Source organism: Giraffa tippelskirchi, chromosome 14 (assembly GCF_054371585.1).
Source record: "Giraffa tippelskirchi isolate mGirTip1 chromosome 14, T2T-mGirTip1v1.2.pri, whole genome shotgun sequence".
NCBI lineage: Eukaryota > Metazoa > Chordata > Mammalia > Artiodactyla > Giraffidae > Giraffa > Giraffa tippelskirchi.
Genome location: NC_137288.1, coordinates 34781732 through 34805027, shown reverse-complemented (window position 1 = coordinate 34805027; position 23296 = coordinate 34781732). Strand labels below are relative to the sequence as shown.

Below are 23296 nucleotides of genomic sequence, written 5' to 3'. Positions count from 1 at the left end.
GTACTTCATGAAAATGGGCTTTATTGCACCGGGCGCCCCACTCAGTCTCCAGGCTGGATTCCAGCTTCCTATTTTTAGTCCCAAGCGTCTGTTTCTCAGTGGCTCATCCCTTCTCCATCACGGTGGTTCTCTGCCTTTGTGTCTGTTTTACCCTTCACTCCCCTTTGAGGGTCTTGGTTCACACTCTTCTAGTTACACCCTGCTTGGCTGCCTTCAACCCCACCTCTAGGAAAGGTCTCTAGACTCAGTCCAGATCCTCGAATTTTTCACTTCAGAACCTAGAAAACACACTCCCACCCCTGGGTTCCTTCTAGACCCAGAGTCAGTGTCAAGATGATCCTGCCCTCACAGGGCATTAGATTGGATGGTTCACTAGATATTTTCAAGGCCTGGTACTCCTCGACCCTAAGAGAAATCTCTAAAAATATAATACACTCCTTACGGCCTTAGAAACTGATGTCCTTAGAAACTGATGTAGTAGACACATTTTATCCTTTCTGCAAACTGCAGAGTCATAATTTACATTACACAGTATAGAATTCTAACATTTTGGAATTGCTCTTAGGGAACATTTGTTGTCCTTGTCTACAGACAAGCAAAGGGATTATCAGGTTATATGTGTGCGGGTCCCAGGAGAGACCCTGAAACATACCTGCTCGCAGAAGCCTATGCTTTCAGCTTGTGTTTTGTTTTTGCCCTTGTCGTTTGACTGCTTCTTACAAAAGCAGAGTGAAGACCTCAGCTCTCTCTGCCTCTGAACAGCATCATCCAGCAAAACTCATTACTGATTGAAAGAGGCTATATTCTCTCCACCAGTTTTCTTCCCCCGTAGTCACTTTTCTTGGCTGTTGCCAAAACTCCCTGAAGTACACTTGCATTCACACCTTGTATTGTCCCCTGGGTTTCCTGCCTACAGAGATCTTCCTTTCAATTACTCTCTGTTGGAGAAACAGCAGAGCGTTCTGAACCTCGGTGTGTGTCCTCTGTGTATAAGGAGCCACGACATAACTAGGTCCTCAGCAGAACTAACTCGAAACCATTCCTGACGTTCCCATCGGAGTAGTCCCAATATTTCATCACTTCCTGCGGCCTAAACTCACAGGCCCCACTGAAAAAACTTTTCAAGTCCCACAGCAAAACCATACAGAGTTACATTCTTTAAGTGGGATTGGTCCTGACACACAGCTCTGCTGTAAAAGTAGATATCTGCAAAGACTCTGAGGCTTAAAAGGACAGAATTTTACTTCTTGCTCCTTCTCCAGACATGCTGTGATCAGCTGGGGCTCTGCTGGGCTCTGTGTCACTTGCTCAGAAAAGCAGGCTGACAGCCTCCTCAACTTGGAGCGTTGCTGTAGTTGGGACAGAATGTATTTGTTTCTTGGAAAGTGGAAGTCGCTCAGTCGTGTCCGATTCTTTGTGATCCCATGCACTATATAGTCCATGAAATTCTCCAGGCCAGAACACTGGAGTAGGTAGCCTATCCCTTCTCCAGCGGATCTTCCTGACCCAGGAATTGAACCGGGGTCTCCTGCATTGCAGGCAGATTCTTTACCAACTGAGCCATCTGGGAATTGCTGCTATAACCAGCTACCAGAAACTTGAGTGGCTGAAAGCAATGCAAATTTATTGTCTTACAGTGATGAAGGTCACAGTCTGAAATGGGTCTCACTGGGCTAAAAATCAAGAGGTTGGCAGGACTGTTTATCTTCCCAAGACTCTAGAGCAAGCGTCTGCTTCCCTCCCTTCCAGCTCCTCAAGGCTTCCTGTGCACCTTCCTCTGTCTTCTGAGTCAGCAGTGGGGCATTTTCAAGTCTCTTTGTTACCTCAGCCCTGTCATCACGTCTTCTCCCATTCTGCCTCTCCTGCCTCCCTCAGGATCCTGTGATTACATTGTGATAATCTCCTTATCTCATGATCCTTACCTTAATCACACTTGCAAGATCCTTTCCGTCTGTGAGGTAATATATTCACACGTCCCAGGCATTCTTTACCCTGGTTGTCAGTGGTAAAGAATCCGCCTGCAATGCAGGAGACACAGGAGTTGCATGTTCGATCCCTGAGTCAGGAAGATTCCCTGGAGAAGGGAATAGAAACCCACTCCAGTGTTCTTGCCTGGAGAATCCCATGGACAGAGGAGCCTGGCGGGCTGCAGTCCACAAGGTCACACAAAGTCAGGCGGCACGACTGAAGTGACTGCAGGCACAGCACACATGCGGGCCCTAAGAGGACATCTTTGCGGGAAAGGGGCATCCTTCAGCTTACCACACAGAGGGCAGTGGCCATGTCCAGTCACACACAGACTTAAATATACTACCCAGAAACAGTCACACTTCACATTTCATTGGTCAGTCAAGTCACATGGCCACACGTCACTTCTATGAGGCAGGAAGTACCATCTCTCATGTATTAATATATAGAATGAGGGAATAGGAATAATTTTTTTAAATTATTTTTTTAACCCTGAATTTTTTTTCAGGATTATGATGAATGAGAAGGCAAAAGGCCTTCATTACCATGGTTAGAGCAAAATAAATCTACATGAGCAAAGAATCATTTGGTGAATAGGTTGTAGATGCAAGGAAGCCCTGATTCACTGAATTTCAGGTAGGAATGAACCCCTACCCCCACTTTTGAACCGATAGCCCCAGCTGAGGCAAACGCCTAGTCTGGTGTTGGAGATAGACGAGCAGACCCACAATAGAGGAAGACAATGTGGGCAGGAGGCAGCCAGGCTTTAAATGACTGAACAAAAGAAAACAAATACAAACCCACAGACCCAAGAACTGAGCAAGTTACAAGCAAAATAAATGTAAGAAAGTCACACCCAGTCACTTTGTAATCAAAATGCTGACGACAGATTAAAGGGAAAAAAATCTCAAAAGGAGCCAGAAGAAAAAAGACACATGATACACACACACAATTAAGCTATACATCTCATCAGAAATAATGAAGGCCAAAAGATAAAGGACCAAGATCTTTTACGTGTTGAAAGAAAAATGCCTGCAATTTAGAATTATAAACTATACTAAAATATCTTGTAAAATTAAAGCAAAATGAAAGCATTTTTTGATAAATAAAAGCTGAGTCATCTCTAGCAAATTCACACTACAGGAAATGCTAAACAGTTTCCTCGAGGCTGATAGAAAATAACACCAGATTGAGTAGGCTAACAAGAGAGACAACACACATTTCAAACAACAGGAATAAAGAGGGGCTATCACTAGCAAATACTAAGTTAGATTAAAAGGAAAAAATTTCTTGAAAAACACAACTTACCAAAACTGACACAGGAAGAAATAGAAAATCTGATGTTGATTTAAAAAGTTGAAAGTGCAATTAAAAACCTTTTGTAAAGAAAACTTCAGTCAAAGATGGTTTCACTGGTAAATTCTATCAAACTTGTAAGGAAGAAATTATGCCAACTATACACAAACTGTTTCAGAGAATAGAGGAGAAAATCATTTCCCAATTTTTAAAATTTTTGGCCAGGCAGCTTTAATACCAAAACCAGACAAAGACATTATAAGAAGAGAAAGCCACAGACCAATATTCCTCTTGAACATAGACACAAACATCCTTAACAAAATATTAGCAAACTAAACCCAGCATTTTTTAAAGGATAATACAGCATGACCAAAAACTAGGATTTTTTTCCCCCCAGGAATGTAAGGTTATTTATTTTTAAAATATTAATTTATATAATTCATCATATTATCAGAATAAAATGGAAAAATCATATGACTGACTCAGTAGATACAGGAAAAGCAGTCTACAAAATTCAATACCTATTCATAATAAAAACTCTAAGCACACAAGGAATAAAAGAAAACTCAGCCTGACTGCTGATGTGCGTGTGTGCTGTTGTCTTAGTCATGTCTGACTCTTTGTAGCCCGCCAGGCTCCTCTGTCCATGGATTCTCCAGGCAAGAATACTGGAGTGGGTTGCCCTGCCTTTCTCCAGGGGATCTTCCTGACCCATGAATCAAACCCATGTCTCTCGAGTTGCCTGCACTGGCAGGCAGGTTCTTTACCACTATTGCCACCAAAAGTCCTATACCTAACACCATACATAATGATGAAATATTGGAATTTTCACCTTAAGAGGGAAAGCAAGGCGCAGCTGTCCACTCCCACCACTTCTCTTCAACATGGCACTGGAGATCAGTATTCACTGGGACAGTGGGGCAAAAAAATAACAGGCATATAAACTGGAAAGAAAGAATTAACGCTGTCAAGGACTAGTGAGTGAATTTGGCAAGGTCAAAGTAATAATTTAATAATAAACTAATAATAAATAAATAATAAACCTATACACCACAATAAATTAATAATAAACTAATTTGGCAAGGTCAGACATAAATTGTATTTCTATATGGTGCAAAAATTTTTTAATGAAATTAAAAAATACCATTTGACAAAATGGGTCAGATTGAGAGATGTTGGAATTATGTTTATGGGGGTATTGGAATCATGTTTATGATGGTAATAATGAAAGATCTGAAAATAAAACGAAGAAAGCAATTCCATTAAAGTAGCATAAAATGGAATAACATACTTAGAAATAAATTTAACCAAGGAGGCAAAAGACTTGCAGACTGAAAACTAGAAAACATTGTCGAAAGAAAGGAAAAACCTAAATAAGTGGAAAGATATCTCATTTTCATGTATTGGAAGACTTAATATTGTTAAGATGACAGTACTCCCCAAAAGCAACATAGTTTCAATGCAATCCCTATTAAAATCCCAATGGCATTTTCTTTTTTTACAGAAGTAGAAATGCAGCTGAATGTTCAGATGGATTCTTAAGGAATTCCAACTCACTAAAATAATCTTGATAAGAGTCAAGTTGCTGGACTCACATTTCCTGATTTCAAAACCTAATAAAAAGCCATTGAAATCAAAAGTTTTGCACTGACATGAGAATAGATATGTATACCAATGGATGGAGTAGAGAGTTCAGAAATCAAAGCCTTGCATATACGGTCAGTTGATTTTCAACAAGGGTCAGGACACTTTAATGTGGAAAGGACAGGCTTTTTATTTTTTTTTAATTTTTTTATTAATTTTTTTATTTTAGTTGGGGGCTAATCACTTTACAATATTGTAGTGGTTTTTGCCATACATTGACATGAATCAGCCATGGGTTTACATGTGTTCCCCACCCTGAACCCTGCTCCCACCTCCCTCCCCATCCCATCCCTCTGGGTCATCCCATTGCCCCAGCCCTGAGCCTTTGTCTCATGCATCAAACCTGGAATGGTGTTCTGTTTCACATATGATAATATACATGTTTCAATGCTATTCTCTCAGAACGTCCCACCCTCACCTTCTCCCTCAGAGTCCATAAGACTGTTCTATGCATCTGTGTCTCTTATTCTGAAGGACAGGCTTTTTAACAATTGTTGTTTAGTCACTAAGTCATGTCTGACTTTGCGACCCCGTGGACTGTAGCCTACGAGGCTCCTCTGTCCATGGGATTTCCCAGGCAAGAATACTGGAGTGGGTTGCCATTTCCTCCTCCAGGCAATCTTCCCAACCCAGGGATTGAACCTGCGTCTCCTGCATTGGCAGGAGGATTCTTTACCACTGAGCCACCAGGGAAGCCCTTTTAACAATTAGCAATAGAAAAACTGTATATCCATATACAAAGGAATAAAGTTGGGCCTTTACCTCACATCATATACAAAAATTAATTCAAAATGGATTAAAGACCTAAATGTAAGAGCTAAAACTTTACAACTCTTAGAAGAAAACATACAGGAAATGTTTCGTGATGTTGGTTTTGGCAGTGATTTCTTGGATATGACACCAAAACACACGTATCAACAACAAAAGAGATAAATTGAACTTCATCAAAATTTTGTAAGTTCTGTGCACCAAAGAATATTATCAAGAGAGGAAAAATACCATCTACAGAATGGGAGGAAGTGTTTGCAAATCATATATCTGATAAAACTCTAGCAACCAGAATATCTAAAGAATTTTATAACTCAACAACAAAAAGATAAGAACCCAATTTTTAAAATGGGCAAAGGACTTGAACAGACGTTTCCCAACAAAGATATACAACTGGCCAATGGGCGAAAGAAAAAGTGCTCAGCATTGTTAGTCATTAGAGCAATGCAAACCAAAACCACAATGAGTTATCATTTCACACCCACTAGGATGGCTAAATAATTTTTTACCAAAGCCTGTGTGCAGCAAAAAAAAGAGAGCCTGTACACCACAATGAAGACTCAGCTCAGCCAAAAAAAAAAAGACATGGAGGAACCTTAAATGCATATTAGTAAGTGAAAGAAACCAACCTGGAAAAGGCTACATAATGCATGTGAGTCCATCTGTATGACATTCTAGAAAAGGCAAAACTGTGGAGACATTAAAAAAGACCAGTGGTTGCCAGGGGTTGTGGGGGAGGGGAGGGACAAATAGGCAGAGCACAGAGGGGTTTTAGGGCATCAAAAATACTCTGTGTGATACCATAATGATGTGTACATGTCATTTATCTAAACCCCAACGTCATACTCAAAATAATTCAAGATGATAACAAATCTAAACAAAAAAGGGAACCAAAATGCTTTTAGTAGCGAGCATAGGAAAATACCTTCATAACTTCAAGGTAGGCAAAGATTTCTAAGGACACACCCACACAAAACCCTGCTAACTGTACAAGAAAAATAAAGATCAATAAAAGCAAAATTAAAGCTCAGTTCATTGAAAGATACCATTCAGAGAATGAAAAGACTGAACAGCTCTGGCGACAACCACAGACTGGTTAGTGGCAGAGGGGCCCAGCCACTTCTACTAGCTTCCAACTCTCCTGCCCCAAAGGCTTGGACCTTTGAAAGAGCTTGTCAAGTCCCACCCATCTTTTCTCTCTCTTAGATGGATAGGTGGACAGGTTGTGAAGTTTGCGTCTGGCCCACCAATTCAAGAGCTTTCTTGCCTAACAGTGAAGCCTACGTCTTCAGTAACATTTCCGCAAATGCCAATCAGCTATGGTTTTCTCAAGCTCCTTTTTAATATTCAATTGGTAGCCAAGTGGCATGAAAGGCCTGAAGAATTACATTTTTAATATCGTGATGAAACTGACAGTTCTGAAACTGCTTGCACCTTACCTCAGCTTGCTCAGGAAGCATCTTGTGTAGACTTTACACTGTGAAGACTAAAGGCATTTCATATCTGTAGCACTTCACAAAGCACAATTATGTAAAATTGCACACAAGCTCCGCAACACACAGGGATTATAACCGTCATTTTCGGATGAGCACATTAAGGTTTCTGAGCATTCCTGTAACCTGTCCTTCCCCTGTCTAGTAGGTAAAGGTGTGAAGCTCAGACCCCGACCCTCAGCCTCCAAGTCTAGACTTCTCACTTCTGTGTCAGGCCTGGTGCTGAGACATGGTGGAAATAGTCCTAGTCACACACTCTGCTTGATCACCATGGGAGTGAATCTGTGTGCAAACATTTGGCAGAGTTTACAGAACGGTGGCGAAACCAAGCAGGCAACTTGCCTGTCTCGGGATGACCCTGTGCCGTGTAAGCAGCCAATGTGGAGCTGCCAAAGGCTTTGGGCGACTGAAGATTTTGTTTCATGAAAGTAAGCAGTGCTAAGAACTCCAAATATGAGCAGACTGGTCAGATTTTACTTAAACTGGGACTCCTTTGATCACTAGTTACCAGTGGAGGGGACGTGAGCAAACTGCTCAAAAGACAAGAAAGCTGAAAAGATAGCAGGTAAAACAAAACCAGCAGAAGCTGGGATTTCAGTGATGGGGCAGGACTGAATGATAGGGTTCATAGTACATATTGCAGTTTTTCAAAGGCATTTGCCAGCCCATTTATTTTCTATCTTACAGAGCCTTTCATAACTTGATCTCATGGTGGTGTCATAATGTGTTCTGTGACACACATAGGCAAGCAGCTCAGTCGCTCAGTCATGTTTGACTTTTTGCGACCCCATGGACTGCAGCACACCAGGCTTCCCTGTCCATCACCAACTCCCAGAGCTTGCTCAAATTCATGTCCATCAAGTCGGTGATGCCATCCAACCATCTCATCCTCTGTTGCCCTCTTCTGCCTTCAATATTTCCCAGCATCAGGGTCTTTTCCAATCAGTCAGTTCTTCACATCAGGTGGCCAAAGTATTGGAGTTTCAGCTTCAGCATCAGTCCTTCCAATGAATATTCAGGACTGATTTCCTTTAGGATTGACTGGTTTGATCTCCTTGCAGTCCAAGGGACTCTTGAGCAAACCAAGGCACTAATACTATGTTCGAGATATTTCTTCAGAGAACAAGAAAAGCTTCTCCCCAAATTTCAACTTGATAACACCTCTCTCCCCTTCTCAAATCCTCCCATTCTCCATAAGACAACAACAGCGAAAGAAGTATATGATGGATGAAATCAGAATAACATGCTTTCATAACTTCACAAATTGCTCCAAGAAAGAAGAGAACAGATTTCAAATTTGCACAAGATATGGAATCATCTTATTGGGATGTAAGCCACCTAGCTATTACTGGAAATTACTGCTTCGTTATCACAGTTTCTACAAGGTAGAATGTGGTGGAGTCAGGAAGCATTCTGAGTCATTTCCAAAAATACTTTTAAGAGAAGTTTGCAAATAGTACTATTTTTTATGGGAGGAACAATTTTGCCAACAGTTTCTTTTCAAGTCTTACCAAGTAATATATTACTTTCTGAATCAGAAATAAGTCTAACCAGAATTTTTAAAGGACATAGTAATAATAGTTCTTTTGGAGTATATAGTAGATACCTAAAATAGAAGTAAAGAAAGCTAAGGGCTTCCCTGATGGCTCAGCGGTAAAGAATCTGCCTGCCAACGTGGAAGATGCAGGTTTGAAACCTGGGTCAGGAAGATCTCCTAGAGAAGGAAATGGCAGCCTACTCCTGTATTCTTGCCTGAGAAATCCCATGAACAGGCTGAGTAGGGCAGAGTAGGATGGCAGGCTACTGTCCATGGGGTCGCAAAACAGTCGAATACAACTTGGCGACTAAACAACAAATAAGGCTAAAGTGGGTGAGTTTTCATTTAGTACTAGTGATACTTTCAGTTCAGTTCAGTCCCTCAGTCTTGTCCGTCTCTTTGTGGCCCCATGGACTGCAGCATGCCAGGGTTCCCTGTCCACAAACTCCCAGAGCTTGCTCAGACTCATGTCCCTTTAGTCGGTGATGCCATTCAACCATCTCATCCTCTGTCGTCCCCTTCTCTTCCTCCCTTCAATCTTTCCCAGTATCAGGGTCTTTTCTAATGAGTCAGTTCTTCGCATCAGGTGGCCAAAGTATTGGAGTTTCAGCTTCAGCATCAGTCCTTCCAATGAATATTTAGGACTGATTTCCTTTAGGATGGACTGGTTGGATCTCGTTGCAGTCCAAGGGACTCTCAAGAGTCTTCTCCAACACCACAGTTCAAAACCATCAATTCTTCAGTGCTCAGCTTTCTTTATGGTCCAACTCTCACATCCATACATGACTACTGGAAAAACCATACCTTTGATATAGGCATGATAAAGTATCTAGTTTGAAAGGCAGCATTTAGGATCAGTAAGTAAGATTCACTTTAGTAATAAAGGATCCAGCAGCTGCTGCTGTATTAGGGGTTGTAGAATGACTTTTCAAAAAAAGCCTTTTTTTAAAATGAACTTTTTCTTTTAGAACAGTCTTAGATTCACAGAAAAAAATGCAAAGATCAGGAGTTCCCACATAGCCCACACCCTGTTTCCCTGATTATTAACTTTGTATGTTACACTTATATATATTCGCTAGAATTAATGAACCTATACTGATGAATTATTATTAACTAAACTCCATACAAGAGCCAACTCACTGGAAAAGACCCAGATGCTGGGCAAGATTGAAGTCAAGAGGAGAGGAAGGTGACAGAGGATGAGATGGTTAGATAGCATCACCAACCCAATGGACATGAATTTGAACAAATTTAAGAGAGATGGTGAAGGACAGGCAAGCTTGGCATGCTGCAGTCCATGCAATCACAAAGAGTCGGACATGACTTAGTGACTGAACAGCAAAACCTTATTCAGATTTCCCTAATTTTTTGCTTAGTGTCCTTTTCTGCTCCAGGATCCCATTCAGGACACCATGTTACATTTCATCATCATGTCTCCTTTGGCTCCTCCTGACTGTGACAATTTCTCAGACTTCCTTTGTTTTTGATGACCTTGACAGTTTCAAGGAGTGCTGGTAAGTTATTTTGGAGAGTGTTGCTCAGTTGGGATTTGTCTGAGGTTTTGCTCATAATTAGACTGAGCTTATTGGGTTTTGGAAGGAAAACGACAGAGGTGAAGTGTTATTCTCATCACATACATCAAGGTACAAACTATCAACATGGCTTACCACCATGGGTGTTAACATGATGATATTTTCCTTTTCTGGAGAAGCAGGGAACTCACTGGAGGATGGGCCAGAACCTGAAACTCCAGGCATTTGTAGGAGAGGTTGAAGGGGAAGGGGTCTGAGCATCAGACTCCATGACAGAAGGAAAAACACAGAGAACCCTGACAAAGCAGGGGCCTATGGGTGGTTTACATGCACGCGTGCTAAGTCACTACAGTAGTGTCCAACTCTTTGTGATCCTGTGGACTATAGCTCACCAGGCTCCTCTGTCCCTGGGATTCTCCAGGCAAGAATACTGGAGTGGGTTGCCATGCCCTCCTCCAGGGGATCTTCCCGACCCAGAGATCGAACCCATGTCTCTTATGTCTCCTGCACTGGCAGATGGGTTCTTTACCACTAGCACCACCTGGGAAACCCTCATAAGTGGTTTAAACTGCCTACTAATGAGATTGCTTCCTAGGGGAAAGAAGTTGCACACTTTGCCTGGTCTCACCAGCGCTCTGGTAAGTGGATGCCCAGGAAGGGTTTTGATCATGCTGCAAGGAAGCCCGGGATCCTCTGTGTGGAGTTTGAGGGTGGAGAGGGAAGGAGAGGTGGTTCAGGTGGGAGTAATTTACGAACAAGGGTATTTGCTTAGCAGGCAGAGGCCATGTTTAAAATGGGAGCCCACTGAAAGGAGTAAATTAAGGCACAAGCATTACAAAGATGTGGCACAAACATGGCTGGTAGGAGAAACAGGCCTGAGATTTGGATCCAAGGGTTAGAAGGCGCAGAGCAGGGGGACATCCGAGGGCAGGCTGGGAAGGGTCCGGGGCAGCTCAGGGGCTCCAGGGCAGGAAGGCGGAGCCAGCAGGTCTGTAAGGAAGCTGCAGGCACAGCACACGGGGCCTCAGCGACGCTTCCCTCCCTTCGTCCACTGCACCTGGGTGATGGATGGTTCCATCTCCACTCTTCTCCCTTGCTTGCCCTCCAGGCCTCTGCCTGGCACGCCGGCCGGAATTCTCTCTGGCCCTGGGCTTGTGCCTGTGCGCCCCCAATTGGAAGGTCCCCCAGGCTGCTCCAGGATGTCCCCTGCTGTGCCCCATCCTGTCCTCCTTATCACAGCTGCAGGCGGCCTGAGCGGCATTCCTCTTGTCTGAGTCACAGCCCCAGGCCCGGGGCTGCCTTTCCTCCTGCTTGGCCTAGGGGCCAGCCCCTGTCCATCCCACCTTGTTGCTTGAGCCTTCACTCGTCAAGAATACTGCAGATGTATTCTTACAGCCTGTATGGAATGGCAGGTATTAGCCAAAGCAAATCTCTCATACTTAAGGCAGCCCTTTTCCCTTTCTGCCTCCTTCTCAAGATCTAGCCTATCCCATCCCTACTGGGCCCCTCCCCTGATCATAGCATTATCTGTATTGTTTTTGACCTGGGTTACCTTGACTGTTACGGCACCATTTGATGGAAAGTCTATGCTGTTAGGTTTGGTTGGTGCACTGTATCCACCCCCTGGTGGACTTCTGAATTTCTGAGGTGAGAGATCCCATATAGGCCATCAGTGAGTATGTGCTCAGTTGTGTCCGACTCTTGTGACCCCAAGGACTGTAGCCTGCCAGGCTCCTCTGTCCGTGGGGTTTTCCTGGCAAGCATACTGGAGTGGGTTGTCATTTCCTACTCCAGGGGATCTTCCTGACCCAGGGACCAAACCCGCATCTCTTGCATCTCCTGCATTGGCAGGTGGATTCTTTACCACTGAGCCATCAGAGAAGTCCTCTGACCTTCTCCTCCTTGCTTATTGATGTCTTATTTCCTGAGCACCTTCAACCCTCCTACAGCAGGGGACTTCCATTCCCCACGGGAGCGGATGAATGAATGAAAAGGGAACAAACACGGTGTTGCCTAATATGTAAACCAAGTGGTTTTGAATTTGTTGAATTAACTGGAAAATTTGAGACCAGGTGGATCTTATTTTTCTAGATAATTGGCAGACCCCCGGAATCCTGCCATATTGAATTTAAAGTTTAAAATACCTGTAATACCCTCCAATTTGGGGGCTAAATTTTATGCTAATTACTAGATTGTAGAAAAGCAACAAGGCATTATGGTGGTTTTAGAAAACGTATGGAAGGAAAACTTAAAATTGAAAGCATTCTCTTCATGGCCGTTGACGTTTTTACCCAGAAATGACAGTGAGACTGCCTATTATCCCCACAACACAGCTGAAGTCAGAGGCTATTTATTCTGAACACAGCCTTCTCATTTTTGAGAATTAGGCTATAAACATTGAATGCCCATTATGTATCAGGCAAGATGAGTAGGAATTTCTAGTCATTTTTCCCTAAAAGGAAATATTTCCTGGTGCATTTACTTCTACTATCTCCATGATTTAGCCAACAAGATATTTACCAAGCTCTACCACGTGTCAGATGCTCTCAGTGTCAGCCTCCGTGCCCTGAAAGGGCTCAGCCTACGGGCTGCCAGGACTCCAAGGGGCACTTGTGGAGGGTGGGTGCAGGGAAGGTACAAGGAAGCTTTCTGGGGGAGGTAACTGCTAAGCTGAGCGCAGAGGGATAAGGGAACTCTCCAACCCATAGGGTAGGACTTCCCAACCTCCAGGATCTCACACCTGAAGATTTGGGGTGGAGCAGATGCAATAATAATAGAAATCAAGTGGACAATAAATGTAATGTGCTTGAATCATCCCAAAACCATCTCCAACCCTGGTGCCTGGAAAAACTGGCACAGCCCCTGGTTCCAAAATCATTGGGGACCACTGCCGTAGGGGACAAGGAATGAGCTCACCATGTTGTGAGAAATGAAATGTGGTGTTGAACTCAACTTTTTTGAAAGGAGACACTAGGCCGGAAATCCAAATGAGAATTAAGAAGCACTCTTCCATATCTGGGTCATAGCTTTGAGGAGAAGCCAGGATGCCAGTCTCCATCCCTCCATCAGGCTCTACTCCTTGAGAAGGGCTGAGGCTTGGTGAGTGGCGATTCCAGAGAAGCCAGGGCACATCCTCCCAGATCCCCTTCTTCTTCCCGGCAGCCTTCTGACCAGCTCAGACCATGACTCCTGTGTAGTCCTGGGCAGATAGCCCAACGTCCCTGGGCCTCAGTTTCCATCATAATTAAAATGGAAGCAGTGATGCTCTCTGATGAGGAGCTGTTTCTGGGTTCTTCTCCCAACTCTCATAAAATGCAAACTCTGCTAAGTAGCTAAATGTGTTCACGCTGGTCTCAGCATTGTGTACATGGCAACAGGAAGCTTCTGCCTGCGGTGAGGGGTGTGTAGACAGAATGGGGTTGGGCCCTTCCTTACAGAAGGAAACTGCACCTAGGATGGGAGGTGAAAGGAAACAGTGCCAGCCTTGGAGCTGTGTTGCTGGCCCCAGCAGTCCCCATTTACTCTGATTTAAAAGACAAAACAGAAGGTATAGTTTCTGGAATAATCCTGGGTCACAGACTTTTCAGAAAAGGAAGGCACCTCACCACTCGTCCCTCCTACCCACCCACCCTTGATTTAATCAAGATGATTTCTGTTCCTTTCCATTAGATTCAGTGACTCAGACAGGAACAAAACAATAGTTTAAATAAATATCCTATCCAGCAAAGCCATCGAGCATTTTCAGCATAACTGTTGGTTTTCACTCAATCACTTATGAAGCATGTGAGTCTCAGAAGCCTCACTGCCGGTGTGGTGATGCCCGTGGAAGGTAGTTTAGAAGACGTGTGTCCACCCAGTCTCCTTTAGAGAAAGTGTGTTGGTCAGGGTTCTCCAGAGACACAGAGTCAGTGGGGTGTAAGTATGTATATGTAGAGAGAGATTGATTTTAAGGAATTGCCTCATCTGATTGGGCTTCCTTGGTGGCTCAGCTGGTCAAGAATCTGCCTGCAATGTGGGAGACCTGGGTTCAATCTCTGGGTTGGGACGATCCCCTGGAGAAGGAAACGGCTACCTACTCCAGTATTCTGACCTGGAGAATTCTGTGGACTGTATAGTCCGTGGGGTCGCAAAGAGTCAGACACAACTGAGGAAGCCCATGTTATGAAGAGTAAAGTGCTTTATCCAATGTTCACTGGTTTAAATGCTAATCTCATCTGAAAAATATCCTCACAGGGACATCTAGACTGCTGTTTTACTAAATATCTGGGCAGTGTGGTTGAGAGCTTCACGGGTGGTTCAGTGCTAGAGAATCTGCCCACCAATTCCGGAGATACAGGAGACATGGGTTTGCTTCCTGGGTTGGGAAGATCCCCTGGAGGGGGAAATGGCAACACATGCCAGTATTCTTGCCTGGAAAATTCCATGGATGGAGGAGCCTGGCTGGGCTACACTCCATGGGGTCACAAAGAGTTAGATATGACTGAGCGTGCACACACACACACACCTGTGGCTGAGGCATGTTACACAGAGAGCTAATCACCACAGAACAGTCCTGGCCTGGTCATTTTGCGTTCTGGTGGTACACCCAGGCAGTCTCTGTGCTCCGTTTTGCCCTCCTCAGGTAGCTCCAGGCCAACCTTCTCCTACCAGAGGATGCAGGGCTGAAAGGACCCTGCATGTGGATAGAGGAGCCTGGCTCACTGCCCTTGCTGACTCCCAGTAGCTGAGCAGTTTCTCATCTTGGACTTCAGATTCCTCAGTGTAAAGTGGGCGTTCTTCTCTATCGTGGCATATTGTGGCATCTCTATCGTATTGTCGTGGGCATTAAATGGAAATAACATTTGCACTCTGTTAGGTACAGTCATTGTGCTGTGAGAAAGAGCCAGCATTCCCCGCCTTGGAGTAGAGGGTGGGGGCAGAGAGGGTCCTGCGTCATCCAGGTGGGGAGGGGGGCTTTCCTTGTGGATCAAGGCAGCCTGGGAAGGAGCGTCCAACCTCCAGGATGAACCTGAGTTCTGCAGGAAAGTGAATTCTCCCCACCCAGAGCTCCTAAATTGAGTTTTTTGCCCTTTTAAAATTACTTTGTGCCTTTTCATGAAGATGGCGCCGAAGGCGAAAAAGGAAGCCCCTGCCCCTCCTAAAGCTGAAGCCAAAGCAAAGGCTTTGAAGGCCAAGAAAGCAGTGTTGAAAGGTGTCCACAGCCACAAGAAAAAGAAGATCCGGACATCACCCACCTTCAGGCGGCCCAAAACACTGCGGCTCAGGAGGCAGCCCAAATATCCTCGGAAGAGCGCCCCTAGGAGAAACAAACTTGACCACTATGCCATCATCAAATTCCCCCTCACCACTGAGTCAGCCATGAAGAAAATAGAAGACAACAACACACTGGTATTCATTGTGGATGTCAAGGCTAACAAGCACCAAATTAAACAGGCTGTGAAGAAGCTCTATGACATTGACGTGGCTAAGGTCAATACTCTGATCAGGCCTGATGGAGAGAAGAAGGCATATGTTCGACTGGCTCCTGACTATGATGCTTTGGATGTTGCCAACAAAATTGGGATCATCTAAACTGAGTCCAGCTGGCTAATTCCAAATATAAAAGTTTTCACTATGTAAAAAAATAAATAAATAAAAAATAAAATTACTTTGTGTTCTCTCCAAAAATCCCTAAATTTCAGAGTGAAAACTTCCCCTCCTTCATCACTCCTTCCCCCAAATCCACTCCCTTCTCCAAAGGAGCAGCTGTCAACTCCTTGGCATGAATCACTTCACAGTCTTTCTCACTGACTTTTTTTTTCTGTTGTTACTATAAAAATGGGGTTTGGGGACTTCCTTGGTGGTCCATGGCTAAGACTCTGTGCTCCCAATGCATGGGGCCCGGGTTGCATTCCTGGTCAGGGAACTAGATCCCGCATCCCGAAAATAAGAATTCACTTGTAACAGCTAAAGCTCCTGCATGCTGCAACTAAGAGCCAGCACAGCCAAAAATAAATCATTTTTTTAAAATAGGGTTTGTCTATGGCTTTGTGATTTTTAAAATTCACTTAGCAATATACCATGCATGGTTTCTCATATCTGACTCTTTGCCACCCCATGGACTGTAGCCCACCAGGCTCCTCTGCCCATGGGATTCTCTAGGGAAGAATACTGGCGTGGGTTGCCATGCCCTTCTCCAGGGGATCTTTCTGATCCGGGACTGAACTTGCATCTCCTGCATTGCAGGCAGATGCTTTACCGCTCAGCTACCAGGGAAGCCCATGTAGGGGGGTTTTTGCCCCCCTTACTCATTAAATTAGAGAAAAAAGATAAAAAGGGGGGGAAGTAAATTAAATAAAAAGGCTTTTTACAAAATAAAGGACGAACCTCCCTGTAGACACATGACATTAGCTTTCTGAGAGAGTGTCCACAGTGTTCTCTGCAGAGGGCCCTGGCTGGGCAGTTCTACTGCCAAGGCTGCCTTTGCCCCCCAGATCCACCATGCACCCCCAGTCCCCACGTACACCTTCCTTCCCTGGAGTCCCGCCCTACCCTCCTCCTCTGACCCTGTACCCACGTGTGCCACTGACACCGAGGCACAGGTTGGCCGCCTGCCACTCCATAAGCCTAGAAACTACAGCATCAAATTTCAGAGAGAATGGTAATGAGTGGGCACAAATATTAATACTTAGGTTGTTGTCTCTTTAACAGAAACTTCTAGGGGGGCAAGCAAAGCGTTTGGGGGAATTCTGCTAGTGGGAGCTTTGGGGACACCTCATTTTCAAGGTCTGGTGTTGAAAACACCAGAAGCTCTCTTATCTTTATCTCTCGCTAGCAGTTTCCTCCCCAGTTGTTATTAGGGGAGATATCAGTCACCAAGGCCTCAGCTGGATCCCATAAACAAAAGCCCCTGCAATATTCCACATTGCAAAAGCCCAGGCTGTGCCCTCCGAGTTCACTGGGAAGACCCAAGACTCTGAGGTCCGGGGCCAGTGGAGCTGACTCATCTTCCTGGCCCCAGCGGAGGAGAGCGGCATGTTTGGTGCACACTGTGTGCCTGTCAGCAATCAGCATCCTGTTGGCCAGGAAAACGCTGCCTCTTCCCAGGAAGGCCTTTGTCTGCAGCTGGAACAGGATCACCAGTGGACAGAGGCCACCGAGTCATGGAAGAAAACCGGGCTGAATCCAGGGCTCCGTGTCTGTAGTGGGAAGAGAGATGCCCGCAGTTTCCCACCGAATCCTAAAACAAGTAGGCAACTTGCCCCCCTACCCTTTTTTTTTATTGGCCGCATCGCACGGCATGTGTCATCTTAGTTCCCTGACCAGGGATCGAACCCAATTCCCCTACATTGGAAGGCAGATTCTTAACCACTGGAAGGAATGAAGTTCTTGAAGGATCGCCAGGGAAGTCCCCCTTTTTGTTTTTAAGGGTTTCCTGGCCCAGGATTACAACACACATTGATAGCAGACATGGTGAATACCAGGGAAGGCATAAAGCAAGAATGGTTTCAAAGTGGTCCAGTGGGCGGTTTTTATTGCCCCCTGCCCCATCTGGAGGAGCTGGCCCTTCAGAGTCCTCTCCATCTCCCCCTTCCCATGACTCCTCTTCTCTCCTGGCCTCAGCCACAGATCACTTATTTACTTAGTTACTTACACCTTCCCTTGCTCCATTAAAAAGCTAAGCCAGCTTATAAAAACACACAGAATAAAGGATGGAAGAAGTGACCAAGATAGGCAATGAAGAGAACAAGGAAAAGAGTGATGGAGGAATAATAAGATGAAGACACAGGAATGTCTACCAGATGATGCTGTTCAGTTACTGCAAGCAGGCTGCAAATTTGGGTCCAGGAGTCCTAGCAGCCAAAGAAAAGAGACAGAAGAATCAGGCAGAGAGTGTACACAACAAGTCAGGAAAAGATTCACCTTTTTAATGCAGAGACCAGGGGGAGGTGAGGACCAGCATTCAGACTAGCGGGGCATGTGGGCCAGGGGCTGCGTTAAATGCTCTTTTTTAAAAAAAAAAAAAAAAGTATTTATTTGGCTGCGCCAGCTGTTAGTTGTGGCAGTTGGGATCCTCGATCTTTGTTGTGGGATGCAGGCTCTTCAGCCGTGGCATGTGACATCTAGTTCCCTGACCAGGGTTTGAACCCAGGCCCCCTTGCCTTGGGATCGTGGAGTCTTAGCCAGTGGACCACTAGGGAAATCCCTGAGTTAAATGCTCGTCTGACATTTTCTCATTTGATCTGGTAATCATTTTGGGTGGATGACAATGATCAGATAACGAAACTGAGACTTTGAGAATAAGTTAGTAATTTGCCCAAGACCAGAGAGTTAGTCAATTGTAGAAATAAGATTCAAACCCAGACTATGAGGCTCCATGTTTGGGGGCCAAACTAGAAAGCTCACCCCACAAGGCAGTGGGGGGCCCTTGGGATATTTCTGCAGCAGATGCAATAGAGATTTTGGTAGGACTGTGTCTCCTCACCTGTTTCAGTACAATTCCTAAATACAGGCACAAAAGCATAAATGCCGTTAAAATTCTGTGAAAGTAGTTCCTTCAACTAAAACAGATTGTTCAGGTGCTTAGTTCTCTGATGATTTAATTTCTATCTCTGTATGGATGTCTAAACATTGCAGAGTCTACCAGGAAGTTTATCAACAGTTATTTTCTCAAACCATAGTCATTTTAACACATCCCAAACCCATTCTGGTATATTTTATTTATTCCCTAGAAGAATCAAGAAGCTGATGTCTTTCATTTCTCCACTTCCACGCCTGCCCCTACATGGGAAATACTCTCACAGCCTTCCAGGCCAACGGAACCCACAAGGAAGACCTCTATTAACAACATCTTGAGGACAACTTCCTCTGACTTGTGATTCTTTTCTTACAATCCATCCTTTGTGAAATGCTTTGGGAACTGGGTATTCCCTCTATTCAAGACCGTACAGCATTTAGCAGAGTTTCTCAAACTTTCAGTTTCCACAAGCCCCTTTATGCTCATGCAGACCACCAATTTAGGTAAGAAATCATCACAATTTTTAGTAATAAAAATGTCATTCTTAAAAAAACTTTTCATTATAAAGAAATTCAAACACCTATGAAAGTTGAATAGTATAATGAACCTCGGTGTACCTACCACTCAGCCCCAACAGTTACTGACTCCTGGCCAATCTTCTTTCAACACTACTCCCATCCCCTTCCTGTCTCCTGAATTATCCTGAAGCAAATCCCAGCTAGCACATCATTCCACCCATAAATATTTCAGTATGTGTTTCTAAAAGATATGAATCCTTTCTTTTAACATTACAAGACCATAATCACAACTCAGAATATTCATGAGCTCCTGCTGCTACTGCTAAGTCGCTTCAGTCGTGTCCGACTCTGTGCGACCCCATAGACGGCAGCCCACCAGGCTCCGTGGTCCCCGGAATTCTCCAGGCAAGAACACTGGAGTGGGTTGCCATTTCCTTCTCCAGTTCATGAAAGGGAAAAGTGAAAGTGAAGTCGCTCGGTCGTGTCCCACTCTTAGCGACCCCATGGACTGTAGCCTACCAGGCTCCTCTGTCCATAGGATTTTCCAGGCAAGAGTACTGGAGTGGGGTGCCATTGCCTTCTCCGTCATGAGTTCCTAAAAACTATTAAATATCAAATTTCCAATTGTCTCAAAAATCTTTTTGTTGTTGTTTGAATCAGAATCCAAATAAGGCCTGCACATTCCTACCAGATAGAACATTATTTTAAATATTACTAATCATTTCTTACATTTCTAAGAGGACAACATTTTCAGTCTCTCCCCAGGGTATCTGTCCTCTTTGTTCTGGTTTCTTTACTCTGTACTCTCCCAGTTTCTTTCCTTCCTTTTCAGTTTTGCTAAGTTAAGACCAGCTCACAGTTATAGGTTGCTGGGTACAGCATTTAGTGCTCATGTTGCTTTCTGATGGCCCCAGATTCAGAAGGGACAGATATCTCACTGATAATACTTTTGGCCCAATTACAAAACACATCCAAAATCCAGAATGATGCGTGCTTTTACTTGGGAGATGGGTACCCCTCATCCACACAGACTGCCCCCAGCTCTGGAAAGCATCTGCCCAACATTCCAGGTCATTCTAAACTGTGTCCAGTAATAGACGGCTTTCTTCTCCTCTCAAAGAAAAGTGTCAGATACCGGGAAGAGTCAAACTTAGAGCAGACTGGACCTCAGGTTGGTTTTATGAAAACAACCTGGTTTCTCAGCTATTTGTTTTCTCTTTTAAAGGACTGAGTTCATCCTTTGAACACTACAGGCCAGCGCCAGAACTGACAAGGTATCTCAGACTGATCACCAGTGGATGTGCCGTGATGCACAAAGTCACATGTCATCCAAAGATGTGGAAAAGCCCTCTGCGGGCAGAGGGGTGGGGGTCAGACTATTGGAAAAAGCAATTAAAAGGATACCAAGAATGTCCAGGCAACAGGCGATGTTGGGTAGGAACGGAGCTGATAGAAGAGAAAGGATTAGTGTGAGAAAAGGATCAGGGTTTGGGTCCAAGCTGAACATGAGGAATAAATATGGAAGAGGGAGGAATCTTTAGTGACATTCAAGTTTCTGACTCCAGGGCTGGTTGTTGTTCAGTGGCTCAGTTGTGTCTGACTCTTTTCGACCCTATGGACTGTAGCACACCAGGCTTCCCTGTCCATCACCAACACACAGAGCTTGCTCAAACTCATGTCCATCGAGTCGGTGATGCCATCCAACCATCTCATCCTCTGTCATCCCCTTCTCCTCCCACCTTCAATCTTTCCCAGCATCAGGGTCTTTTCCAACGAGTAGGCTCTTTGCATCAGGTGGCCAAAGTATTGGAGCTTCAACTTCAGCATCAGGCCTTCCAATAAATATTCAGGGTTGATTTCCTTGAGGATTGACTGGGAATCCTGAACAGACACACACACATACATAGGAACCCCCTTCCAAACCGCCCATGGCCCTGGGGTACACAGAGACGGCTGATCTGAATTAGAAAACATATCTCATGGGAAATACTCTCTTTGTAGTTGCAGCAAGAGTCTCAACACTGGCTGCACAACAGACTCATTTGGGGAGTTTAAAATAAACGCCATGCCCAGCCCTCCTCCTGTATTACCTACCTCTGGCTTAGAACAGCTGAATCCCAATCCCTGTGTACTTTGACCCCTGCCCACAGCAGAGGTGATGCTAACATACAGCAGGACTGAGAACACTGGACCAGGCGTGCACAGCGAGGGCTGTTTCGGCACCAGGTTACCTGCCTGTTCAGAACTGGTAGGAGGACTCCTCCCTGGAGCTGCTCACAGCCCGAAGCTTAGTTTGGCTCAGCCTGTATCACCATTGCTTGGGGTGACAGAAGTGACCTGACCTTCAGAACTCAGCTCTCTGGCCAAAATAAGGGCTGGCAAGGAAGACCTGGCAGGGGAACAGGAAAGAAGGGAGCCAGGTGTCCGGCACACGTGCTTCCCCTCTGGCTGCAGAAGAAGGCCGTCTCACTCTCCTGTACGTCACAGTCACAACGGGATACTGGTCAAATGCGGATGCCCGGGCCCCAGTCCCTGCATTGCTTAGAAGTCTAGGATGCAGCCCAGGAATCTGTATTTAACGGGTCCAGGTGACTTCCAGAGAGCTGGCGGCACACATCCATTGCCCATCCCCAAGCTTGAGAGGCCCGCAGGGGTCTGTGGCCCCCACCATGGACATGTGCCGGGTGGGGGTCCTCTTTCTTCCTGGACGTGGCCCAGAGGAGTCTGAAGTCAGGACTGAGGTAGCGGCCAGCAAGCAGGGTTAAAAATGATTAGAATTGCCATTTCTAGACGTGGTTAAAACTGGATAGTGGGCCACTAGCCAAATGGGGGATCTTCCTGGAAAAGAAGTGCACCTGCCCCAGGTGTTCTGTGTGTCACAGACAGTGGAAGTGGGGCAGGAAGGTCCCTTGACTCACTGGCTCCTTGTGTTCAACAGAAATGTGGGTTTCCCAGGCTGAGTGCAGGAACCTAGGGAGCAGCCTCTGGCCTTGCAGAGAACTGTGTCGGCGGCAGGTTTCAAAGTGCAGTTTCTGGGTCAGCAACATCAGTCTCATTAGTTAGAAATGAAGATTCTCGGGCCCCACCCCTGATCTATGGCTCAGACACTAGGGCTCGCCGGGGTGGGGGTGGTGAGGCCTCAGATGCTTCTGTTAGCACTGAGTGCCTCAGTGAAGCCTTGAGTGCTTCAGGGCTCACAGGCTTAGGGAAGGTCCCTGCTCTCCTGGCCGTCAGCCAGTCCCTTTTCATGGGGGAGGGGGAAGCACACAGCACCCCTCCCCCCTACCACCACCAGCTACGGGGCAGGGGCTGAATGACACAGGATTCCGGGCAGCTGCCGCCAGCCCCGCAGGCAGCCCCCAGCTGACTCTTGGCCTTGTTTTTCCTTTCTCTCCTCCAATACTTGGGCCACCTGATGCAAAGGGCCAACTCATTGGAAAAGACCCTGACGCTAGGAAAGATGGAGGGCAGGAGAGGGGGGCGACAGAGGATGAAATGGTTGGATGGCATCACCGACTCAATGGACACGAGTTTGAGCAAACTCTGGGAGCTGGTGATGGACAGGGAGGCCTGGCGTGCTGAGGTCCATGGGGCTGCAAAGAGTTGGACACAACTTAGCAACTGAAAAACACCACCACCCAGAGGGGCTTTCCCTAAGAAAGGAAAGGCACTTGGGGACCTAACCTCCAAAGCAGAGCCAGCCCCAAGGCCTGGTTCCACTGTCCCACCACAGATACTTGGGGGAATGGGGCTCGGAGCCCGTCTCCTCCCGGCTCCAGAGTGCTTTCCTCTCGGAGGAGGGGAAGCGGGTGGCTTCCTGTGCCCGGACAGACGCCCTCATGGAAGGGGTGACGAGGGTCACACCTCATACCTCCAGAAACAGGCCAAGGCTAGTGTTTTAGTCGGCTCAGGCTGCTCTAAATGCCGCAGATCAGTCAGTGGCTTAACCAACAGGTTCTGGAGGCCGAGAAGAGAGGCTGATTCAGAGACCAAGGCCCAAGGTGAGGACTGAGCCAGTGCGGCAGGGCGAGCTCCTCTGTGCT

The 23296-nt window shown here is 45.6% G+C and overlaps 1 pseudogene across 2 annotated transcripts; it reads left to right on the top strand.

Moving 5' to 3' along the window:
- The first annotated feature begins 7971 nt into the window (after nt 1-7971).
- On the top strand, nt 7972-19238 carry LOC145534598 (large ribosomal subunit protein uL23 pseudogene; annotated as a pseudogene). Of its 2 annotated transcripts, XR_014074785.1 has the most exons (4): nt 7972-9039; nt 10101-10876; nt 17053-17466; nt 18950-19238. The product of XR_014074785.1 is annotated as a large ribosomal subunit protein uL23 pseudogene, transcript variant X2 (transcript). The 2 variants fall into 2 exon arrangements; XR_014074784.1 differs by lacking the exon at nt 7972-9039 and having other exon boundaries at nt 10083-10810; nt 14444-17466.
- Nucleotides 19239-23296: the final 4058 nt, after the last annotated feature.